This window comes from Pseudorca crassidens, chromosome 4 (genome assembly GCF_039906515.1).
Source record: "Pseudorca crassidens isolate mPseCra1 chromosome 4, mPseCra1.hap1, whole genome shotgun sequence".
Lineage (NCBI taxonomy): Eukaryota > Metazoa > Chordata > Mammalia > Artiodactyla > Delphinidae > Pseudorca > Pseudorca crassidens.
Genome location: NC_090299.1, coordinates 98,191,807 through 98,212,126, shown reverse-complemented (window position 1 = coordinate 98,212,126; position 20,320 = coordinate 98,191,807).

The window sequence follows — 20,320 nt, the reverse complement described above, 5'->3', positions numbered from 1 at the left end:
TGTACATAAGTACCACAACATCTTTATCCATTTTTCGCTTTCTGTGATATTGAACTTGGACCATAAATGAGGTTCTTGTAAACAGAGCTGTCCCTAACTTTGGGGTGGCTGAGTCTTTTTGATTTTAATTTCCCTAAGCTATAGGACCATAAGTGGAAGTGCCCTAGGCTCTGTTGCTTTGTTTTTTAGATGTTTCAGGAAACACCATACACTTCTCCAGAGTGGCTGTTGGCAATTTACATCCCGCCCATCAGCATAACAAGGCTCCCAGTTCTCCATGGCCTGTCCTGCCTTTCTGGATTTTACACTTTTTTCAGATGGCCCTTTTGACCGGGGGGCAGTGAGACTTCATTGTAGTGCAGATTTCCTTTGCAAGCTTGCTTGGTTGGCCAAAAAGGGCATATGCGTTTTTTCCTGAATATATTCAGGAAAAAACGCATACGCCCTTTTTGGCCAAGTGCATCATTGTGGACGTTCTGCCTCTTTTCCTATGCTTTACATGCAATTCCAGTCTACCTCCTGAAATCGGTTTCCTGCAATTCTGCCCCGCTTTCAAGTCCTCTTGGCAGCCTTACTTCAATATACTTTTGGACGATAGCTATCATTTATAACTCTGCAGGTATGTGAATGACAGTGCCCCTGAGCTCCTTTCTTCAACTCGCTTTCTTGTGAGCTGGCCGCAACACCGCAGGATTGCTTCAGGCCCTAGTGTGGTTCCGGCATGGCACGCTGAGCCTTTGTTTAATTCCTCTTCCTGGTGGGAAATGAGAGTTAAATTTGCCCGTCCAGACACCTCCAGCTAGTCTCTCATTGGTTCTCCCTATTCCTGTTCATTTTCCGCAGAAATTGCAAACTGGGCCAAACAGGAGGTTAAAGGCACTGACTCTCCAAGAGGGGAGAGTGTTAGTAAAGCGTCTGGAATGTTGCACCCGAGTACCAGGGGACGAAAACTGAGACACATTTGAACACGTTTCCCGATCACATGGTGGATCATACTCTGGGTTCCACATGCATGTTTTAGCTGAAGGAAGAATCCCTTAAACCTGGAGAGTTGAGACCCCTGCAATGGGTACCATGCAATATGACTTCAAAGGGTCTGCATTTGCTCACCGAACCTCACCAATCCTATCACTGCTGCATTTATGCCACTGTACACACGCTTGATTCTCTTTCTGAGACATATAAATCCATAGGTTTTAAGATTCTTACTAGTCAGGTATATTCTTAGGCGTTTAATATGGGGTGTAGAGTCCACTTCGTTGAGCAAGGAGTAGCTCTTGTCTATTACATATTTGGCTTATGGAACGGTATCTGTGCTAATTTCAATCTCTGGTTTTATGCAGCACCCCAACTCACCTTTCCCCTTAAGCAAGCATAAGTCGGTTTTCTACATTTGAGACCCTGTTCTGTTTTGTAATTCAGTTCCTGTGTAGCCAAGTTTACATTCCATGTGGTAGAGATATCTTATGATGTTTCTTTTTCTGTGTGACTTATTTCACTTAGAATCATCGTACCTGAATCCACTCATTATGCTGCTATGGGCCTGATGACATAGATTTCATTGCTGAGTGATATTGCATTGTACGTAAGTACCACAACTTCTTTATCCATTTTTCACTTTCTGTGATTTTGAACTTATACTGTAAACTAGGTTCTTGTAAACAGAGCCTTCCCAAACTTTGGGGTGGCTGTGTCTTTTTGATTTTAATTTCCCTAAGCTATAGGACCATAAGTGGAAGTGCCCTAGGCTCTGTTGCTTTGTTTTGTAGATGTTTCAGGAAACACCATACACTTCTCCAGAGTGGCTGTTGGCAATTTACATCCCGCCCATCAGCATAACAAGGCTCCCAGTTCTCCATGGGCTGTCCTGCCTTTCTGGATTTTACACTTTTTTCAGATGGCCCTTTTGACCGGGGGGCAGTGAGACTTCATTGTAGTGCAGATTTCCTTTGCAAGCTTGCTTGGTTGGCCAAAAAGGGCGTATGCGTTTTTTCCTCAATATATTAAGGAAAAAACGCATACGCCCTTTTTGGCCAAGTGCATCATTGTGGACGTTCTGCCTCTTTTCCTATGCTTTACATGCAATTCCAGTCTACCTCCTGAAATCGGTTTCCTGCAATTCTGCCCCGCTTTCAAGTCCTCTTGGCAGCCTTACTTCAATATATTTTTGGACGATAGCTATCATTTATAACTCTGCAGGTATGTGAATGACAGTGCCCCTGAGCTCCTTTCTTCAACTCGCTTTCTTGTGAGCGGGCCGCAACACCGCAGCATTGCTTCAGGCCCTAGTGTGGTTCCGGCATGGCACGCTGAGCCTTTGTTTAATTCCTCTTCCTGGTGGGAAATGAGAGTTAAATTTGCCCGTCCAGACACCTCCAGCTAGTCTCTCATTGGTTCTCCCTATTCCTGTTCATTTTCCGCAGAAATTGCAAACTGGGCCAAACAGGAGGTTAAAGGCACTGACTCTCCAAGTGGGGAGAGTGTTAGTAAAGCGTCTGGAATGTTGCACCCGAGTACCGGGGGACAAAAACTGAGTCACATTTGAACACGTTTCCCGATCACACAGTGGATCATACTCTGGGTTCCACATGCATGTTTTAGCTGAAGGAAGAATCCCTTAAACCTGGAGAGTTGAGACCCATGGAATGGGTACCATGCAATATGACTTGAAAGGGTCTGCATTTGCTCACCGAACCTCACCAATCCTATCACTGCTGCATTTATGCCACTGTACACACGCTTGATTCTCTTTCTGAGACATATAAATCCATAGGTTTTAAGATTCTTACTAGTCAGGTATATTCTTAGGCGTTTAATATGGGGTGTAGAGTCCACTTCGTTGAGCAAGGAGTAGCTCTTGTCTATTACATATTTGGCTTATGGAACGGTATCTGTTCTAATTTCAATCTCTGGTTTTATGCAGCACCCCAACTCACCTTTCCCCTTAAGCAAGCATAAGTTGGTTTTCTACATTTGAGACCCTGTTCTGTTTTGTAATTCAGTTCCTGTGTAGCCAAGTTTACATTCCATGTGGTAGAGATATCTTATGATGTTTCTTTTTCTGTGTGACTTATTTCACTTAGAATCATCGTACCTGAATCCACTCATTATGCTGCTATGGGCCTAATGACATAGATTTCATTGCTGAGTGATATTGCATTGTACGTAAGTACCACAACTTCTTTATCCATTTTTCACTTTCTGTGATTTTGAACTTGTACTGTAAACGAGGTTCTTGTAAACAGAGCCTTCCCAAACTTTGGGGTGGCTGTGTCTTTTTGATTTTAATTTCCCTAAGCTATAGGACCATAAGTGGAAGTGCCCTAGGCTCTGTTGCTTTGTTTTGTAGATGTTTCAGGAAACACCATACACTTCTCCAGAGTGGCTGTTGGCAATTTACATCCCGCCCATCAGCATAACAAGGCTCCCAGTTCTCCATGGGCTGTCCTGCCTTTCTGGATTTTACACTTTTTTCAGATGGCCCTTTTGACCGGGGGGCAGTGAGACTTCATTGTAGTGCAGATTTCCTTTGCAAGCTTGCTTGGTTGGCCAAAAAGGGCGTATGCGTTTTTTCCTCAATATATTCAGGAAAAAACGCATACGCCCTTTTTGGCCAAGTGCATCATTGTGGACGTTCTGCCTCTTTTCCTTTGCTTTACATGCAATTCCAGTCTACCTCCTGAAATCGGTTTCCTGCAATTCTGCCCAGCGTTCAAGTCCTCTTGGCAGCCTTACTTCAATATATTTTTGGACGATAGCTGTCATTTATAACTCTGCAGGTTTGTGAATGACAGTGCCCCTGAGCTCCTTTCTTCAACTCGCTTTCTTGTGAGCTGGCCGCAACACCGCAGCATTGCTTCAGGCCCTAGTGTGGTTCCGGCATGACATGCTGAGCCTTTGGTTAATTCCTCTTCCTGGTGGGAAATGAGAATTAACTTTGCCCATCCAGACACCTCCAGCTAGTCTCTCATTGGTTCTCCCTATTCCTGTTCATTTTCCGCAGAAATTGCAAACTGGGCCAAACAAGAGGTTAAAGGCACTGACTCTCCAAGTGGGGAGAGTGTTAGTAAAGCGTCTGGAATGTTGCACCCGAGTACCGGGGAATGAAAACTGACACAATTAAACACGTTTCCCGTTCACACGGTGGATCATACTCTGGGTTCCACATGCATGTTTTAGCTGAAGGAAGAATCCCTTAAACCTGGAGAGTTGAGACCCATGGAATGGGTACCATGCAATATGACTTCAAAGGGTCTGCATTTGCTCACCGAACCTCACCAATCCTATCACTGCTGCGTTTATGACACTGTACACACGCTTGATTCTCTTTCGGAGACATATAAATCCATAGGTTTTAAGATTCTTTCTAGTCAGGTATATTCTTACGCGTTTAATATGGGGTGTAGAGTCCACTTCGTTGAGCAAGGAGTAGCTCTTGTCTATTAAATATTTGGCTTATGGAACGGTATCTGTTCTAATTTCAATCTCTGGTTTTATGCAGCACCCCAACTCACCTTTCGCCTTAAGCAAGCATAAGTTGGTTTTCTACATTTGAGACCCTGTTCTGTTTTGTAATTCAGTTCCTGTGTAGCCAAGTTTACATTCCTTGTAGTAGTGATATCTTATGATGTTTGTTTTTCTGTGTGACTTATTTCACTTAGAATCATCGTACCTGAATCCACTCATTATGCTGCTACGGGCCTGATGACATAGATTTCATTGCTGAGTGATATTGCATTGTACGTAAGTACCACAACATCTTTATCCATTTTTCGCTTTCTGTGATATTGAACTTGGACCATAAATGAGGTTCTTGTAAACAGAGCTGTCCCTAACTTTGGGGTGGCTGAGTCTTTTTGATTTTAATTTCCCTAAGCTATAGGACCATAAGTGGTAGTGCCCTAGGCTCTGTTGCTTTGTTTTTTAGATGTTTCAGGAAACACCATACACTTCTCCAGAGTGGCTGTTGGCAATTTACATCCCGCCCATCAGCATAACAAGGCTCCCAGTTCTCCATGGCCTGTCCTGCCTTTCTGGATTTTACACTTTTTTCAGATGGCCCTTTTGACCGGGGGGCTGTGAGACTTCATTGTAGTGCAGATTTCCTTTGCAAGCTTGCTTGGTTGGCCAAAAAGGGCGTATGCGTTTTTTCCTGAATATATTCAGGAAAAAACGCATACGCCCTTTTTGGCCAAGTGCATCATTGTGGACGTTCTGCCTCTTTTCCTATGCTTTACATGCAATTCCAGTCTACCTCCTGAAATCGGTTTCCTGCAATTCTGCCCCGCTTTCAAGTCCTCTTGGCAGCCTTACTTCAATATACTTTTGGACGATAGCTATCATTTATAACTCTGCAGGTATGTGAATGACAGTGCCCCTGAGCTCCTTTCTTCAACTCGCTTTCTTGTGAGCTGGCCGCAACACCGCAGGATTGCTTCAGGCCCTAGTGTGGTTCTGGCATGGCACGCTGAACCTTTGTTTAATTCCTCTTCCTGGTGGGAAATGAGAGTTAAATTTGCCCGTCCAGACACCTCCAGCTAGTCTCTCATTGGTTCTCCCTATTCCTGTTCATTTTCCGCAGAAATTGCAAACTGGGCCAAACAGGAGGTTAAAGGCACTGACTCTCCAAGAGGGGAGAGTGTTAGTAAAGCGTCTGGAATGTTGCACCCGAGTACCAGGGGACGAAAACTGAGACACATTTGAACACGTTTCCCGATCACATGGTGGATCATACTCTGGGTTCCACATGCATGTTTTAGCTGAAGGAAGAATCCCTTAAACCTGGAGAGTTGAGACCCCTGCAATGGGTACCATGCAATATGACTTCAAAGGGTCTGCATTTGCTCACCGAACCTCACCAATCCTATCACTGCTGCATTTATGCCACTGTACACACGCTTGATTCTCTTTCTGAGACATATAAATCCATAGGTTTTAAGATTCTTACTAGTCAGGTATATTCTTAGGCGTTTAATATGGGGTGTAGAGTCCACTTCGTTGAGCAAGGAGTAGCTCTTGTCTATTACATATTTGGCTTATGGAACGGTATCTGTGCTAATTTCAATCTCTGGTTTTATGCAGCACCCCAACTCACCTTTCCCCTTAAGCAAGCATAAGTCGGTTTTCTACATTTGAGACGCTGTTCTGTTTTGTAATTCAGTTCCTGTGTAGCCAAGTTTACATTCCATGTGGTAGAGATATCTTATGATGTTTCTTTTTCTGTGTGACTTATTTCACTTAGAATCATCGTACCTGAATCTACTCATTATGCTGCTATGGGCCTGATGACATAGATTTCATTGCTGAGTGATATTGCATTGTACGTAAGTACCACAACTTCTTTATCCATTTTTCACTTTCTGTGATTTTGAACTTATACTGTAAACTAGGTTCTTGTAAACAGAGCCTTCCCAAACTTTGGGGTGGCTGTGTCTTTTTGATTTTAATTTCCCTAAGCTATAGGACCATAAGTGGAAGTGCCCTAGGCTCTGTTGCTTTGTTTTGTAGATGTTTCAGGAAACACCATACACTTCTCCAGAGTGGCTGTTGGCAATTTACATCCCGCCCATCAGCATAACAAGGCTCCCAGTTCTCCATGGCCTGTCCTGCCTTTCTGGATTTTACACTTTTTTCAGATGGCCCTTTTGACCGGGGGGGCAGTGAGACTTCATTGTAGTGCAGATTTCCTTTGCAAGCTTGCTTGGTTGGCCAAAAGGGCGTATGCGTTTTTTCCTGAATATATTAAGGAAAAAACGCATACGCCCTTTTTGGCCAAGTGCATCATTGTGGACGTTCTGCCTCTTTTCCTATGCTTTACATGCAATTCCAGTCTACCTCCTGAAATCGGTTTCCTGCAATTCTGCCCCGCTTTCAAGTCCTCTTGGCAGCCTTACTTCAATATACTTTTGGACGATAGCTATCATTTATAACTCTGCAGGTATGTGAATGACAGTGCCCCTGAGCTCCTTTCTTCAACTCGCTTTCTTGTGAGCTGGCCGCAACACCGCAGGATTGCTTCAGGCCCTAGTGTGGTTCCGGCATGGCACACTGAGCCTTTGTTTAATTCCTCTTCCTGGTGGGAAATGAGAGTTAAATTTGCCCGTCCAGACACCTCCAGCTAGTCTCTCATTGGTTCTCCCTATTCCTGTTCATTTTCCGCAGAAATTGCAAACTGGGCCAAACAGGAGGTTAAAGGCACTGACTCTCCAAGTGGGGAGAGTGTTAGTAAAGCGTCTGGAATGTTGCACCCGAGTACCAGGGGACGAAAACTGAGACACATTTGAACACGTTTCCCGATCACATGGTGGATCATACTCTGGGTTCCACATGCATGTTTTAGCTGAAGGAAGAATCCCTTAAACCTGGAGAGTTGAGACCCCTGCAATGGGTACCATGCAATATGACTTCAAAGGGTCTGCATTTGCTCACCGAACCTCACCATTCCTATCACTGCTGCATTTATGTCACTGTAAACACGCTTGATTCTCTTTCGGAGACATATAAATCCATAGGTTTTAAGATTCTTACTAGTCAGGTATATTCTTAGGCGTTTAATATGGGGTGTAGAGTCCACTTCGTTGAGCAAGGAGTAGCTCTTGTCTATTACATATTTGGCTTATGGAACGGTATCTGTTCTAATTTCAATCTCTCGTTTTGTGCAGCACCCCAACTCACCTTTCGCCTTAAGCAAGCATAAGTTGGTTTTCTACATTTGAGACCCTGTTCTGTTTTGTAATTCAGTTCCTGTGTAGCCAAGTTTACATTCCATGTGGTAGAGATATCTTATGATGTTTCTTTCTCTGTGTGACTTATTTCACTTACAATCATCGTACCTGAATCCACTCATTATGCTGCTATGGGCCTGATGACATAGATTTCATTGCTGAGTGATATTGCATTGTACGTAAGTACCACAACTTCTTTATCCATTTTGCGCTTTCTGTGATATTGAACTTGTACCGTAAAGGAGGTTCTTGTAAACAGAGCTGTCCCAAAGATTGGGGTGGTTGTGTCTTTTTGATTTTAATTTCCCTAAGCTATAGGACCATAAGTGGAAGTGCCCTAGGCTCTGTTGCTTTGTTTTTTAGATGTTTCAGGAAACACCATACACTTCTCCAAAGTGACTGTTGGCAATTTACATCCCGCCCATCAGCATAACAAGGCTCCCAGTTCTCCATGGGCTGTCCTGCCTTTCTGGATTTTACACTTTTTTCAGATGGCCCTTTTGACCGGGGGGCAGTGAGACTTCATTGTAGTGCAGATTTCCTTTGCAAGCTTGCTTGGTTGGCCAAAAAGGGCGTATGCGTTTTTTCCTGAATATATTCAGGAAAAAACGCATACGCCCTTTTTGGTCAAGTGCATCATTGTGGACGTTCTGCCTCTTTTCCTTTGCTTTACATGCAATTCCAGTCTACCTCCTGAAATCGGTTTCCTGCAATTCTGCCCAGCGTTCAAGTCCTCTTGGCAGCCTTACTTCAATATATTTTTGGATGATAGCTATCATTTATAACTCTGCAGGTTTGTGAATGACAGTGCCCCTGAGCTCCTTTCTTCAACTCGCTTTCTTGTGAGCTGGCCGCAACACCGCAGCATTGCTTCAGGCCCTAGTGTGGTTCCGGCATGACATGCTGAGCCTTTGGTTAATTCCTCTTCCTGGTGGGAAATGAGAATTAACTTTGCCCATCCAGACACCTCCAGCTAGTCTCTCATTGGTTCTCTCTATTCCTGTTCATTTTCCGCAGAAATTGCAAACTGGGCCAAACAAGAGGTTAAAGGCACTGACTCTCCAAGTGGGGAGAGTGTTAGTAAAGCGTCTGGAATGTTGCACCTGAGTACCGGGGGATGAAAACTGACACAATTAAACACGTTTCCCGATCACACGGTGGATCATACTCTGGGTTCCACATGCATGTTTTAGCTGAAGGAAGAATCCCTTAAACCTGGAGAGTTGAGACCCATGGAATGGGTACCATGCAATATGACTTCAAAGGGTCTGCATTTGCTCACCGAACCTCACCAATCCTATCACTGCTGCGTTTATGACACTGTACACACGCTTGATTCTCTTTCGGAGACATATAAATCCATAGGTTTTAAGATTCTTTCTAGTCAGGTATATTCTTACGCGTTTAATATGGGGTGTAGAGTCCACTTCGTTGAGCAAGGAGTAGCTCTTGTGTATTAAATATTTGGGTTATGGAACGGTATCTGTTCTAATTTCAATCTCTGGTTTTATGCAGCACCCCAACTCACCTTTCGCCTTAAGCAAGCATAAGTTGGTTTTCTACATTTGAGACCCTGTTCTGTTTTGTAATTCAGTTCCTGTGTAGCCAAGTTTACATTCCTTGTAGTAGTGATATCTTATGATGTTTGTTTTTCTGTGTGACTTATTTCACTTAGAATCATCGTACCTGAATCCACTCATTATGCTGCTACGGGCCTGATGACATAGATTTCATTGCTGAGTGATATTGCATTGTACATAAGTACCACAACATCTTTATCCATTTTTCGCTTTCTGTGATATTGAACTTGGACCATAAATGAGGTTCTTGTAAACAGAGCTGTCCCTAACTTTGGGGTGGCTGAGTCTTTTTGATTTTAATTTCCCTAAGCTATAGGACCATAAGTGGAAGTGCCCTAGGCTCTGTTGCTTTGTTTTTTAGATGTTTCAGGAAACACCATACACTTCTCCAGAGTGGCTGTTGGCAATTTACATCCCACCCATCAGCATAACAAGGCTCCCAGTTCTCCATGGCCTGTCCTGCCTTTCTGGATTTTACACTTTTTTCAGATGGCCCTTTTGACCGGGGGGCAGTGAGACTTCATTGTAGTGCAGATTTCCTTTGCAAGCTTGCTTGGTTGGCCAAAAAGGGCGTATGCGTTTTTTCCTGAATATATTCAGGAAAAAACGCATACGCCCTTTTTGGCCAAGTGCATCATTGTGGACGTTCTGCCTCTTTTCCTATGCTTTACATGCAATTCCAGTCTACCTCCTGAAATCGGTTTCCTGCAATTCTGCCCCACTTTCAAGTCCTCTTGGCAGCATTACTTCAATATATTTTTGGACGATAGCTATCATTTATAACTCTGCAGGTATGTGAATGACAGTGCCCCTGAGCTCCTTTCTTCAACTCGCTTTCTTGTGAGCTGGCCGCAACACTGCAGGATTGCTTCAGGCCCTAGTGTGGTTCCGGCATGGCACGCTGAGCCTTTGTTTAATTCCTCTTCCTTGTGGGAAATGAGAGTTAAATTTGTCCGTCCAGACACCTCCAGCTAGTCTCTCATTGGTTCTCCCTATTCCTGTTCATTTTCCGCAGAAATTGCAAACTGGGCCAAACAGGAGGTTAAAGGCACTGACTCTCCAAGTGGGGAGAGTGTTAGTAAAGCGTCTGGAATGTTGCACCCGAGTACCAGGGGATGAAAACTGAGACACATTTGAACACGTTTCCCGATCACATGGTGGATCATACTCTGGGTTCCACATGCATGTTTTAGCTGAAGGAAGAATCCCTTAAACCTGGAGAGTTGAGACCCCTGCAATGGGTACCATGCAATATGACTTCAAAGGGTCTGCATTTGCTCACCGAACCTCACTAATCCTATCACTGCTGCATTTATGCCACTGTACACACGCTTGATTCTCTTTCTGAGACATATAAATCCATAGGTTTTAAGATTCTTACTAGTCAGGTATATTCTTAGGCGTTTAATATGGGGTGTAGAGTCCACTTCGTTGAGCAAGGAGTAGCTCTTGTCTATTACATATTTGGCTTATGGAACGGTATCTGTTCTAATTTCAATCTCTGGTTTTATGCAGCACCCCAACTCACCTTTCCCCTTAAGCAAGCATAAGTCGGTTTTCTACATTTGAGACCCTGTTCTGTTTTGTAATTCAGTTCCTGTGTAGCCAAGTTTACATTCCATGTGGTAGAGATATCTTATGATGTTTCTTTTTCTGTATGACTTATGTCACTTAGAATCATCGTACCTGAATCCACTCATTATGCTGCTATGGGCCTGATGACATAGATTTCATTGCTGAGTGATATTGCATTGTACATAAGTACCACAACTTCTTTATCCATTTTTCACTTTCTGTGATTTTGAACTTGTACTGTAAACGAGGTTCTTGTAAACAGAGCCTTCCCAAACTTTGGGGTGGCTGTGTCTTTTTGATTTTAATTTCCCTAAGCTATAGGACCATAAGTGGAAGTGCCCTAGGCTCTGTTGCTTTGTTTTGTAGATGTTTCAGGAAACACCATACACTTCTCCAGAGTGGCTGTTGGCAATTTACATCCCGCCCATCAGCATAACAAGGCTCCCAATTCTCCATGGCCTGTCCTGCCTTTCTGGATTTTACACTTTTTTCAGATGGCCCTTTTGACCGGGGGGCAGTGAGACTTCATTGTAGTGCAGATTTCCTTTGCAAGCTTGCTTGGTTGGCCAAAAAGGGCGTATGCGTTTTTTCCTGAATATATTCAGGAAAAAACGCATACGCCCTTTTTGGCCAAGTGCATCATTGTGGACGTTCTGCCTCTTTTCTTATGCTTTACATGCAATTCCAGTCTACCTCCTGAAATCGGTTTCCTGCAATTCTGCCCCGCTTTCAAGTCCTCTTGGCAGCCTTACTTCAATATATTTTTGGACGATAGCTATCATTTATAACTCTGCAGGTATGTGAATGACAGTGCCCCTGAGCTCCTTTCTTCAACTCGCTTTCTTGTGAGCTGGCCGCAACACCGCAGGATTGCTTCAGGCCCTAGTGTGGTTCCGGCATGGCACGCTGAGCCTTTGTTTAATTCCTCTTCCTGGTGGGAAATGAGAGTTAAATTTGCCGGTCCAGACACCTCCAGCTAGTCGCTCATTGGTTCTCCCTATTCCTATTCATTTTCCGCAGAAATTGCAAACTGGGCCAAACAGGAGGTTAAAGGCACTGACTCTCCAAGTGGGGAGAGTGTTAGTAAAGCATCTGGAATGTTGCACCCGAGTACCAGGGGATGAAAACTGACACAATTGAACACGTTTCCCGATCACACGGTGGATCATACTCTGGGTTCCACATGCATGTTTTAGCTGAAGGAAGAATCCCTTAAACCTGGAGAGTTGAGACCCATGGAATGGGTACCATGCAATATGACTTCAAAGGGTCTGCATTTGTCCACCGAACCTCACCAATCCTATCACTGCTGCGTTTATGCCGCTGTACACACGCTTGATTCTCTTTCGGAGACATATAAATCCATAGGTTTTAAGATTCTTCCTAGTCAGGTATATTCTTAGGCGTTTATTATGGGGTGAAGTGTCCACTTCGTTGAGCAAGGAGTAGCTCTTGTCTATTACATATTTGGCTTATGGAACGGTATCTGTGCTAATTTCAATCTCTGGTTTTATGCAGCACCCCAACTCACCTTTCGCCTTAAGCAAGCATAAGATGGTTTTCTACATTTGAGACCCTGTTCTGTTTTGTAATTCAGTTCCTGTGTAGCCAAGTTTACATTCCGTGTAGTAGTGATATCTTATGATGTTTCTTTTTCTGTGTGACTTATTTCACTTAGAATCATCGTACCTGAATCCACTCATTATGCTGCTATGGGCCTGATGACATAGATTTCATTGCTGAGTGATATTGCATTGTACGTAAGTACCACAACTTCTTTATCCATTTTTCATTTTCTGTGATTTTGAACTTGTACTGTAAACGAGGTTCTTGTAAACAGAGCCGTCCCAAACTTTGGGGTGGCTGTGTCTTTTTGATTTTAATTTCCCTAAGCTATAGGACCATAAATGGAAGTGCCCTAGGCTCTGTTGCTTTGTTTTTTAGATGTTTCAGGAAACACCATACACTTCTCCAGAGTGGCTGTTGGCAATTTACATCCCGCCCATCAGCATAACAAGGTTCCCAATTCTCCATGGCCTGTCCTGCCTTTCTGGATTTTACACTTTTTTCAGATGGCCCTTTTGACCGGGGGCAGTGAGGCTTCATTGTAGTGCAGATTTCCTTTGCAAGCTTGCTTGGTTGGCCAAAAAGGGCGTATGCGTTTTTTCCTGAATATATTCAGGAAAAAACGCATACGCCCTTTTTGGCCAAGTGCATCATTGTGGACGTACTGCCTCTTTTCCTATGCTTTACATGCTATTCCAGTCTACCTCCTGAAATCGGTTTCCTGCAATTCTGCCCCGCTTTCAAGTCCTCTTGGCAGCCTTACTTCAATATATTTTTGGACGATAGCTGTCATTTATAACTCTGCAGGTATGTGAATGACAGTGCCCCTGAGCTCCTTTCTTCAACTCGCTTTCTTGTGAGCTGGCCGCAACACCGCAGCATTGCTTCAGGCCCTAGTGTGGTTCCGGCATGGCACGCTGAGCCTTTGGTTAATTCCTCTTCCTGGTGGGAAATGAGAGTTAAATTTGCCCGTCCAGACACCTCCAGCTAGTCTCTCATTGGTTCTCCCTATTCCTGTTCATTTTCCGCAGAAATTGCAAACTGGGCCAAACAGGAGGTTAAAGGCACTGACTCTCCAAGTGGGGAGAGTGTTAGTAAAGCGTCTGGAATGTTGCACCCGAGTACCGGGGGACGAAAACTGACACAATTGAACACGTTTCCCTATCACACGGTGGATCATACTCTGGGTTCCACATGCATGTTTTAGCTGAAGGAAGAATCCCTTAAACCTGGAGAGTTGAGACCCATGGAATGGGTGCCATGCAATATGACTTCAAAGGGTCTGCAGTTGTCCACCGAACCTCACCAATAATATCACTGCTGCGTTTATGCCGCTGTACACACGCTTGATTCTCTTTCGGAGACATATAAATCCATAGGTTTTAAGATTCTTACTAGTCAGGTATATTCTTAGGCGTTTAATATGGGGTGTAGAGTCCACTTCGTTGAGCAAGGAGTAGCTCTTGTCTATTACATATTTGGCTTATGGAACGGTATCTGTGCTAATTTCAGTCTTTGATTTTATGTAGCACCCCAACTCAACTTTCCTCTTAAGCAAGCATAAGTCGGTTTTCTACATTTGAGACCCTGTTCTGTTTTGTAATTCAGTTCCTGTGTAGCCAAGTTTACATTCCATGTGGTAGAGATATCTTATGATGTTTCTTTTTCTGTGTGACTTATTTCACTTAGAATCATCGTACCTGAATCCACTCATTATGCTGCTATGGGCCTGATGACATAGATTTCATTGCTGAGTGATATTGCATTGTACGTAAGTACCACAACTTCTTGATCCATTTTTCGCTTTCTGTGATATTGAACTTGTACCGTAAACGAGGTTCTTGTAAACAGAGCCTTCCCAAACTTTGGGGTGGCTGTGTCTTTTTGATTTTAATTTCCCTAAGCTATAGGACCATAAGTGGAAGTGCCCTAGGCTCTGTTGCTTTGTTTTGTAGATGTTTCAGGAAACACCATACACTTCTCCAGAGTGGCTGTTGGCAATTTACATCCCGCCCATCAGCATAACAAGGCTCCCAGTTCTCCATGGCCTGTCCTGCCTTTCTGGATTTTACACTTTTTTCAGATGGCCCTTTTGACCGGGGGGCAGTGAGACTTCATTGTAGTGCAGATTTCCTTTGCAAGCTTGCTTGGTTGGCCAAAAAGGGCGTAGGCTTTTTTTCTTGAGGAAAAATCGCATATGCCCTTTTTGGCCAAGTGCATCATTGTGGACGTTCTGCCTCTTTTCCTATGCTTTACATGCAATTCCAGTCTACCTCCTGAAATCGGTTTCCTGCAATTCTGCCCCGCTTTCAAGTCCTCTTGGCAGCCTTACTTCAATATATTTTTGGATGATAGCTGTCATTTATAACTCTGCATGTCTGTGAATGACAGTGCCCCTGAGCTCCTTTCTTCAACTCGCTTTCTTGTGAGCTGGCCGCAACACCGCAGCATCGCTTCAGGCCCTAGTGTTGTTCCGGCATGGCATGCTGAGCCTTTGGTTAATTCCTCTTCCTGGTGGGAAATGAGAGTTAAATTTGCCCGTCCAGACACCTCCAGCTAGTCTCTCATTGGTTCTCCCTATTCCTGTTCATTTTCCGCAGAAATTGGAAACTGGGCCAAACAGGAGGTTAAAGGCACTGACTCTCCAAGTGGGGAGAGTGTTAGTAAAGTGTCTGGAATGTTGCACCCGAGTACCAGGGGACGAAAACTGACACATTTGAACACGTTTCCCGATCACACGGTGGATCATACTCTGGGTTCCACATGCATGTTTTAGCTGAAGGAAGAATCCCTTAAACCTGGAGAGTTGAGACCCATGGAATGGGTACCATGCAATATGACTTCAAAGGGTCTGCATTTGCTCACCGAACCTCATCAATCCTATCACTGCTGCGTTTATGCCGCTATACACACGCTTGATTCTCTTTCGGAGATATATAAATCCATAGGTTTTAAGATTCTTACTAGTCAGGTATATTCTTAGGCGTTTAATATGGGGTGTTGAGTCCACTTCGTTGAGAAAGGTGTAGCTCTTGTCTATTACATATTTGGCTTATGGAACGATATCTGTGCTAATTTCAATGTCTGGTTTTATGCAGCACCCCAACTCACCTTTCCCCTTAAGGAAGCATAAGTTGGTTTTCTACATTTGAGACCCTGTTCTGTTTTGTAATTCAGTTCCTGTGTAGCCAAGTTTACATTCCGTGTAGTAGTGATATCTTATGATGTTTCTTTTTCTGTGTGACTTATTTCACTTAGAATCATCGTACCTGAATCCACTCATTATGCTGCTATGGGCCTGATGACATAGATTTCATTGCTGAGTGATATTGCATTGTACGTAAGTACTACAACTTCTTTATCCATTTTTCACTTTCTGTGATATTGAACTTGTACCGTAAACGAGGTTCCTGTAAACAGAACCGTCCCAAACTTTGGGGTGGCTGTGTCTTTTTGATTTTAATTTCCCTAAGCTATAGGACCATAAGTGGAAGTGCCCTAGGCTCTGTTGCTTTGTTTTTTAGATGTTTCAGGAAACACCATACACTTCTCCAGAGTGACTGGTGGCAATTTACATCCCGCCCATCAGCATAACAAGGCTCCCAGTTCTCCATGGCCTGTCCTGCCTTTCTGGATTTTACACTTTTTTCAGATGGCCCTTTTGACCTGGGGGGGGGGCAGTGAGACTTCATTGTAGTGCAGATTTCCTTTGCAAGCTTGCTTGGTTGGCCAAAAAGGGCGTATGCGTTTTTTCCTGAATATATTCAGGAAAAAACGCATACGCCCTTTTAGGCCAAGTGCATCATTGTGGACGTTCTGCCTCTTTTCCTATGCTTTACATGCAATTCCAGTCTACCTCCTGAAATCGGTTTCCTGCAATTCTGCCCCGCTTTCAAGTCCTCTTGGCAGCCTTACTTCAATATATTTTTGGACGATAGCTGTCATTTATAACTCTGCAGGTATGTGAATGACAGTGCCCCTGAGCTCCTTGATTCAACTCGCTTTCTTGTGAGCTGGCCGCAACACCACAGCATTGCTTCAGGCCCTAGTGTGGTTCCGGCATGGCACACTGAGCCTTTGGTTAATTCCTCTTCCTGGTGGGAAATGAGAGTTAAATTTGCCCGTCCAGACACCTCCAGCTAGTCTCTCATTGGTTCTCCCTATTCCTGTTCATTTTCCGCAGAAATTGCAAACTGGGCCAAACAGGAGGTTAAAGGCACTGAATCTCCAAGTGGGGAGAGTGTTAGTAAAGCATCTGGAATGTTGCACCCGAGTACCAGGGGACGAAAACTGACACAATTGAACACGTTTCCCGATCACACGGTGGATCATACTCTGGGTTCCACATGCATGTTTTAGCTGAAGGAAGAATCCCTTAAACCTGGAGAGTTGAGACCCATGGAATGGGTACCATGCAATATGACTTCAAAGGGTCTGCATTTGTTCACCGAACCTCACCAATCGTATCACTGCTGCGTTTATGCCGCTGTACACACGCTTGATTCTCTTTCGGAGACATATAAATCCATAGGTTTTAAGATTCTTCCTAGTCAGGTATATTCTTAGGCGTTTAATATGGGGTGTAGAGTCCACTTCGTTGAGCAAGGAGTAGCTCTTGTCTATTACATATTTGGCTTATGGAACGGTATCTGTGCTAATTTCAATCTCTGGTTTTATGCAGCACCCCAACTCACCTTTCGCCTTAAGCAAGCATAAGTTGGTTTTCTACATTTGAGACCCTGTTCTGTTTTGTAATTCAGTTCCTGTGTAGCCAAGTTTACATTCCGTGTAGTAGTGATATCTTATGATGTTTCTTTTTCTGTGTGACTTATTTCACTTAGAATCATCGTACCTGAATCCACTCATTATGCTGCTACGGGCCTGATGACATACATTTCATTGCTGAGTGATATTGCATTGTACGTAAGTACCACAACTTCTTTACCCAATTTTCGCTTTCTGCGATATTGAACTTGTACCGTAAACGAGGTTCTTGTAAACAGAGCCGTCCCAAACTTTGGGTTGGCTGTGTCTTCTTGATTTTAATTTCCCTAAGCTATAGGACCATAAGTGGAAGTGCCCTAGGCTCTGTTGCTTTGTTTTTTAGATGTTTCAGGAAACACTATACACTTCTCCAGAGTGGCTGTTGGCAATTTACATCCCGCCCATCAGCATAACAAGGCTCCCAGTTCTCCATAGCCTGTCCTGCCTTTCTGGATTTTACACATTTTTCAGATGGCCATTTTGACCGGGGGGCAGTGAGACTTCATTGTAGTGCAGATTTCCTTTGCAAACTTGCTTGGTTGGCCAAAAAGGGCGTATGCGTTTTTTCCTGAATATATTCAGGAAAAAACGCATATTCCCTTTTTGGCCAAGTGCATCATTGTGGACGTTCTGCCTCTTTTCCTATGCTTTACATGCAATTCCAGTCTACCTCCTGAAATCGGTTTCCTGCAATTCTGCCCCGCTTTCAAGTCCTCTTGGCAGCCTTACTTCAATATATTTTTGGATGATAGCTGTCATTTATAACTCTGCATGTCTGTGAATGACAGTGCCCCTGAGCTCCTTTCTTCAACTCGCTTTCTTGTGAGCTGGCCGCAACACCGTAGGATTGCTTCAGGCCCTAGTGTGGTTCCGGCACGGCACGCTGAGCCTTTGGTTAATTCCTCTTCCTGGTGGGAAATGAGAGTTAAATTTGACCGTCCAGACACCTCCAGCTAGTCTCTCTTGGTTCTCCCTATTTCTGTTCATTTTCCGCAGAAATTGCAAACTGGGCCAAACAGGAGGTTAAAGGCACTGACTCTCCAAGTGGGGAGAGTGTTAGTAAAGCGTCTGGAATGTTGCACCCGAGTACCGGGGGACGAAAACTGAGACACATTTAAACACGTTTCCCGATCACACGGTGGATCATACTCTGGGTTCCACATGCATGTTTTAGCTGAAGGAAGAATCCCTTAAACCTGGAGAGTTGAGACCCATGGAATGGGTACCATGCAATATGACTTCAAAGGGTCTGCATTTGCTCACCGATCCTCACCAATCCTATCACTGCTGCATTTATGCCGCTGTAAACACGCTTGATTCTCTTGCAGAGACATATAAATCCATAGGTTTTAAGATTCTTACTAGTCAGTTATATTCTTAGGCGTTTAATATGTGGTGTTGAGTCCACTTCGTTGAGCAAGGAGAAGCTCTTGTCTATTACATATTTGGCTTATGGAACGGTATCTGTGCTAATTTCCATCTCTGGTTTTATGCAGCACCACAACTCACATTTCCCCTTAAGGAAGCATAAGTTGGTTTTCTACATTTGAGACCCTGTTCTGTTTTGTAATTCAGTTCCTGTGTAGCCAAGTTTACATTCCGTGTAGTAGTCATATCTTATGATGTTTCTTTTTCTGTGTGACTTATTTCACTTAGAATCATCGTACCTGAATCCACTCATTATGCTGCTACGGACCTGATGACATAGATTTCATTGCTGAGTGGTATTGCATTGTACGTAAGTACCACAACTTCTTTATCCATTTTGCGCTTTCTGTGATATTGAACTTGTACCGTAAACGAGGTTCTTGTAAACAGAGCTGTCCCAAACATTTGGGTGGTTGTGTCTTTTTGATTTTAATTTCCCTAAGCTATAGGACCATAAGTGGAAGTGCCCTAGGCTCTGTTGCTTTGTTTTTTAGATGTTTCAAGAAACACCATACACTTCTCCAGAGTGGCTGTTGGCAATTTACATCCCACCCATCAGCATAACAAGGCTCCCAGTTCTCCATGGCCTGTCCTGCCTTTCTGGATTTTACACTTTTTTCAGATGGCCCTTTTGACCGGGGGGCAGTGAGACTTCATTGTAGTGCAGATTTCCTTTGCAAGCTTGCTTGGTTGGCCAAAAAGGGCGTATGCGTTTTTTCCTGAATATATTCAGGAAAAAACGCATACGCCCTTTTTGGCCAAGTGCATCATTGTGGACGTTCTGCCTCTTTTCCTATGCTTTACATGCAATTCCAGTCTACCTCCTGAAATCGGTTTCCTGCAATTCTGCCCCGCTTTCAAGTCCTCTTGGCAGCCTTACTTCAATATATTTTTGGACGATAGCTATCATTTATAACTCTGCAGGTATGTGAATGACAGTGCCCCTGAGCTCCTTTCTTCAACTCGCTTTCTTGTGAGCTGGCCGCAACACCGCAGCATTGCTTCAGGCCCTAGTGTGGTTCCGGCATGGCATGCTGAGCCTTTGTTTAATTCCTCTTCCTGGTGGGAAATGAGAGTTAAATTTGCCCGTCCAGACACCTCCAGCTAGTCTCTCATTGGTTCTCCCTATTCCTGTTCATTTTCCGCAGAAATTCCAAACTGGGCCAAACAGGAGGTTAAAGGCACTGACTCTCCAAGTGGGGAGAGTGTTAGTAAAGCGTCTGGAATGTTGCACCCGAGTACCAGGGGACGAAAACTGAGACACATTTGAACACGTTTCCCGATCACATGGTGGATCATACTCTGGGTTCCACATGCATGTTTTAGCTGAAGGAAGAATCCCTTAAACCTGGAGAGTTGAGACCCCTGCAATGGGTACCATGCAATATGACTTCAAAGGGTCTGCATTTGCTCACCGAACCTCACCAATCCTATCACTGCTGCATTTATGCCACTGTACACACGCTTGATTCTCTTTCTGAGACATATAAATCCATAGGTTTTAAGATTCTTACTAGTCAGGTATATTCTTAGGCGTTTAATATGGGGTGTAGAGTCCACTTCGTTGAGCAAGGAGTAGCTCTTGTCTATTACATATTTGGCTTATGGAACGGTATCTGTTCTAATTTCAATCTCTGGTTTTATGCAGCACCCCAACTCACCTTTCGCCTTAAGCAAGCATAA